The 6,000-nt window shown below is 43.5% G+C and overlaps 1 protein-coding gene across 1 annotated transcript in view; it reads right to left on the bottom strand.

The window, feature by feature from the left end:
- rpl38 (ribosomal protein L38) overlaps nt 1-5,131 on the bottom strand; it is a 1,062,689-nt gene extending 1,057,558 nt beyond the window's left edge. The window contains exon 1 of the mRNA XM_049563156.1: nt 5,122-5,131. The gene's annotated coding sequence lies outside the window, so the exon portion shown is untranslated. The remainder of the gene's footprint in view (nt 1-5,121) is intronic.
- Between the last annotated feature and the right edge of the window lie 869 nt (nt 5,132-6,000).

Consider the following 6,000-nt stretch of genomic DNA (forward strand, 5'->3'; position numbering starts at 1 on the left):
CTCCTAAGCCTCCCAAATAATATAGGCTAGGCGGTGCAAAATGGCAAGAATGTTCCAATATGATTTGACATAAGGGGAGGATTGTTTCATTTCAATCTCTCTTTTCTTGCTCTCCCTCTTTCTGTCACACACACATGCAGGCAGACATGGTGCCGCTCCTCTGAGACAGGCAGTAAAAATGGCTGGCAGTTGTTTCGGGGGTTTTTTCTCATTGGTTTGGAGAGTTGTGTGGCGTGTAATTGGCAACTCTGGCCTCAGGATCTCCGGGCAGATAATAACTGTCTGTCTGAGAGGAGTGTCTCGGACCAAATGTGCTAAATTCATTACCTGGGACCATTATTCAATTACTGCACTCTATTAGGACATCAATTATTTGCCGTAGAACTGCACTGGAGCCAAGATAAAGATGAGCAGCCGGCTCACAGGGAGAATCTGTCTCCTATAAAGGCAGATTAGGGAATGTAAGAAGACTAATAGGGTTCGACACAGTGAAAAGGTTCAAAAAGCAACACTTTCCAAGTTTAAGTCACATATTTGCAGGAGCGATCGTGCGATGGCTGCAGCAGCACCACGATGTTGTTCGAGGAAACGGCAAATGAGACCAAACCACAACTTGTCACACTAAAACAATCATTTCAGCCCAACAACACAAACGAGTGAGTAAATGCTTCCTGGAAAAAAACACAAACACACAGAGAAATGTGTGCAAGCAATAAGAAAAATCAAAATGTTTTCTGTAGGATGGAAAAATAACAGGCCTTTCTGAAGTACTGAACAAGGGAACTTACATTTAATATATATAGAAATATAACTTTAGTTTTACTCAAGTATTTTTCAAGCACAATACTTGTTAGTAGATAATTTGGGTTTACTTTGATGCTTTTATCTAGCCCTTCCTAAGTCCCGCCCCTTTTAGCTCTGTGCTCCAACAACAGCTGAGCAAGCCTGATCCTCATCAGAACCTCGGTCAACTTTCCCCTTCACCCTGTTATACATAGATATGCTATGTGCTGGTTGAAAATGGTAAAAAGAAAGCCAAGTATTGAAAATGCTTAATGCCATGTTCACACTACACGATATCAGCCTGATTATAGCCCAACGCAGCACCGTACGGTGTCGGCTCCGATCATAAACGACAATGAGTGTCATATGCGATAATGGTGTGATAATGGGGATTTTCTTGGCACACTTTGCACGCTCTTGTTTGTTATAAATACAGTTAATATAAATAAAATGTAATGATAATACTAAAATATTTTTTGGGATGGGGGCACCAGCAGAAGCTTGCCCAGGGCACCCAACATTCTAGGCCTGGCACTGAATACACTCACAGGTTTTGTCCGTATAGCCTCTCAGCAAATTATCGTGTTAGCTAATTTTAGGAAGATTAAGAGACATTTTTCTGTGTACCTGACATTACTGATAACTGTTCAGAAAACGTTACATGCTGGTGATTTAAGTTGAAAATTATCTGGAAAATGTCTGACACAAAAACAAACACATAAGTAGAAGGAAACTGGAGGCTTAACACAAGGTTAAATCTTTCTTTAAATACACACCCTTCAAAAACTGGATCTGTCTTTTTGGGATTCAGAGCTGTGCCCAGGTGGTAGTTTTCACTTGCTTGGCACAGATATGAAAAAACAAGCTAATGGAGGCGAGAGGTGGCCTACTGGGTAAAGCTGTCTCTCTGACATGGAGCCCCAGCGGACTGCAGGAGGGAAGGCTGCAGAGGTGGGTGTGGGTTGTTGGGGGGCAGATGGCCCCGATGGTGCAGGAGCCACACAATTTCATGGCGTATTTTCTGCAGATGTGTCTGTGGTAACTCATGCGAGGGTGCAGTTTGGCCACTGACAGGGGTGATGGATAGACCCCGAGTCCCACTGTGACAAAAAAAATACTTTGCTGCTCTTCACGCTGACTTTCAGGCCACGGCAGAGAAATACTTTTTATATATAAACAAAAAACTGTAAGGCTATATTTTAATGTCCTGTCATCAGGCAGTGATGTTAAAAAGCAAGAGAGCCTGAAGGATCAGACGCTGTGTTGAAGATGAGTTGACCATAACAATGCAGGCGCAGCTGCCCCGGGGAAATGCTTCGCTCTCCCTCAGCTGGGAGCGTCACGGACAAAGTGAATTGCCTAATCAGTGCATTGATCACTTTTTAAAGCAGACCTAAATGAGATCCAGGCAACGTAGTAAATAATCCATAAACGCTGATGTAAAGTGGGGATATTTGATGGATCTACAGCGGACTCTTTGTAGCATTGACGTAGTGATGTTTTCTCTGAAGCAAATATAAAGCAGCCACAGAGACATTCCTCAAACAACGTGACAGTTTTATGCTTTCCTTGGTGTGATTTTCATAAAGTTGGCTCCACTTTAGAAGTTTGAAAAAGTAATAATAACGCCATCAGGTGAGGGGGGGGGTTGGAATAAAAGGTACGCGTGAATGATTTCCCTGTTCACCTGAAAGCGCTGTGCAATTTCCCCTAAAAGGTGGGAATTTCCCCCAGGATGAGCCAATAACATGCTTGTGATGCATGATCGATGTGATTCAATGGCTGATGAAAATGAAGCAGATGTTTTGAAACTGAAACATTCATCTTGTGTCGGAGCTTTTCACGACATGCCAGCTTTCATCCGGCTCGCTTGGAAAGGAGGAGGGGAAAAAAAAAAGAGAGAGAGAAGTGTTCTGAGAGGCTGATGAAATTACATCATATAACATGTGAAGGTAATTGCTCCGCAGAACGGGATGAATACATTTGATCAAATCAGACTCCAGCCCTGCTAATTTGATTAATGGTCACAGCATGAGGCTTTTAACGTGTCTGCGGGGAGTTACTCATGCAGCGCGTTCTCTGATTAACCGGTGGAGACATATATGCAGTGCAATGCAAGACATTTACATCCGATTGTGTGCAATCATACAATATGCAGAGCCAGGCTGTTTGGATGATTTTCACATCCACATTCCTTTGTTACATCTACCAAGTGCCTCCGCTGTGTGACTTCTCTCCTGCCCATCTCACCAGGTGTGTGTGTGCTTTATAGTGCCACCTGTAGAGGCCCTCAGGTTGCCCTCCCTGCCTGCTGAAAACAAACTCTGGGATTCCCCACATTCTCAGCACCGCCTCTTTACTTCCGATCATGATTCCTTCAGGCTAAAGTGGGACGATCCTCCTGTGTGTGTTTGCTTCCAGATTCAATTCATGATCACCTTGCCACAGGACCAGGACCACATACTGTACGCACACAAGATAAAACCTCACACAATAACTATTCATACCTACAAAAATAGGGGGCCTAATGTCAAAGAACACCCTCTGTGAGTATTGAGAATCTTTTTTATGCAATTTCATACTGATGCTTCTGGAAATATTGTACTTTTTACTCCACTATTTGACCTCTAAAGTTACTCTGAACATCAAAAATCACGATAATCGCATGCTGCTATTTTTGCCGCCACCTGTCTCCCAGAAGCTATAGATGTTTTAAAGGTAGAAAATGCTCCAAAGTTAGGCTAAATTTTGGTGAGGAAAAAACAACATGGCCATTTTCACAAATGCCCCTTGACCTCTCACTTCAAGATTTCTGAATGAAAATGGGTTCTGTGGAAACCCACAAGTCTCCCCTTTACAGACATGTCCACTTCCTTTTAGTCCCATACAGCAGTGGTTCTCAAATGGTGTGCCAACCCAGGTGTGCCGTGGGATTTGGTGATGTCCACAAATTATTATTACAATACTCAACTGGGCCTATACACAAAGTTAAACATAAATTTTTAATTGACTGTATCAGTATGTTGTGTGCAACCATTTCCTAATAAAGAGGCAAACTCTACCTAAAAAAAAATTGAATTTAATTTGATTAAATTCAAAAAAACTTTCACAGGGAACTTATTTGTTGCCATTTGTATGTGGGAATTATAAGTGTAACTTTTTCTGCAGGATTCTGCGCCATTAAATCAGGCTTTCATCGAAGGGACGCACATCTGCATTTATAGGACAGCCAATAGGAATGTCCTCTCTCCGAAATGACCTGTGATTGTCCAGAGTCTCCTGTCACAGCTTAGATTTTCTAAAGCCCGAAAACAGAGCCAAGAGGAGGTGCACAAGTCTAATTTCGCTCAGACCACTTGACGTACAAGATGCCCAGTTAACGTCAAAATTACACCGCCTACCCCAGCTTTAAAAATACTTTGCTGTTAATTCTTATGTGTACCTTCACTTAAATATTTGTAGTCGAGTGTGTTGTGATGTTAAAGATTGTAATTCTTTCAATTTCACCAAGTGCCTACAATATTCTCACCACTACACTGAAATCTGCCGGATCCATCCACACACTCTTCTGCCACACCTTTTGGCAGAGATCAGACCGCCATACTCTGGACACCCTGCCGTTTATGGATCTGTCCACAGTGATAGATTACAGATATTTTGTGGTCTTTGTTTAATGCCCTGCTGCTGCTCTTCACCTGACTGATTCGTCTCCTCGGGAAGCGCAGATCAATATGGAGTCTCCCCGCTCTTTAAATCAGACACATCCTGATTCTTTATTGAACAAACACATTACGACGTCAGAGAGCCCACATCTGATAAAAGCCAGCCAGATTTGATTTACAAATAAAAGCTTGATGTTAAAGTGTTTTCTGTCATAAATCTGATATTTCTGCTCTTTTATCTCCGTCTCAGATGACCCAGATTGAATTGTGGTTGCTCGTGCCCTCTACCACACACGCACGTCAGACAAAAACATCTTTGACAAATGACAGGTCACAGTTTCATACAGTGCACAGAGGAGAAAAGCACAAAACAAACAGAGCACAACACTGAATCGTTGCATTGGCTGGACTTGACACCATGAAGTCAGCACGCATGCATCCTGCAGGGCAACTCTCCAACCAAAACCCATCTGCCCCCATCAACCAAGGCCCACCAAGGCCCGTGCAATCTGTTGCTCGCCAGTCGGAGGACTGGTCAGTAATCTCCATGAACCTACTGGTCCAGAAACAGCCCTCAGCTCTCCACAGTACGGCTTCTCTGTGATGATAAGACTCAATAGTCCCCCATAAACTGCCCCATAAAGCCACACTCCTGCTGCCTTCAGCAGGGGGCTAATCAGCCTGCCCAGGGGAGCTGAGGTAAGAGTCTGGGGCTGGAGGGGTAAGAAGACGGGGGTCGACTGGGGAGGGGAAGCAGCCAGACAGGAGACACAGACCTGCTGTAATCACAGAGTGAAGGAGATGACGACTGTGCTGTAGATTAAGTTTGAAATGACACGAGAGAGATGGAAGCACGACAAAGTTTGCTGATGACCTGGGCTGACAGATAAGAGAATGAGTGACTGCGTAGAATAAGAAAGGAAGGAGGGGCAATGTGAGGAAAAGGTAGAGCATTACAGGAAAAGAGGATATAATGCCAATCAGCAAGCCGAATTTCCTCCGGTGTTTATCTTAATGCCTAGATTTAAGGTTCAGGGGCCTGGGAAGAGTAAAGACTTTGAGGGGTTCATAAAAGGACAGTCTGGGAGGATTAGAGTGCTCAAAAAGGCCCCTGATGCTTCCTTACATAAGTCACAAAATGCAAAGTAAACTCAGATTACACTGGATCAACTATATGTCTTCAATAAAGAAAAAAACCCATCAACCCAGCGTATCCATTACCACTGATCCAACGGGAGAGGAGGAAGCCTGAGAGAAATATTGATTATTATTTACCATAAAAACAAGCCGCAGTCTGCTGCTTAATTCGGAAGCTGTTGGTCCACATATTGCAGCGCCTGGGCGAAATGTGAGGGAGGGAAAGATTAACATTTGTCCCTCTGCTTGTCCATCTGTACAGCCATCTCATATCCGACATGTGCTGGCAGGTTCACATTCCAACCTGTTCGCCCTCCCTGAGATAACAACATGCAAATGCAAGTGGCACAATGGTGGTAACTGATTAATAGTTGAGGTCATTAATGGAGCGATTGTGAAAACCATTCTGTTGTTACGC

The sequence above is a fragment of the Epinephelus fuscoguttatus genome, linkage group LG20 (assembly GCF_011397635.1).
Source record: "Epinephelus fuscoguttatus linkage group LG20, E.fuscoguttatus.final_Chr_v1".
NCBI classification, from domain to species: domain Eukaryota; kingdom Metazoa; phylum Chordata; class Actinopteri; order Perciformes; family Serranidae; genus Epinephelus; species Epinephelus fuscoguttatus.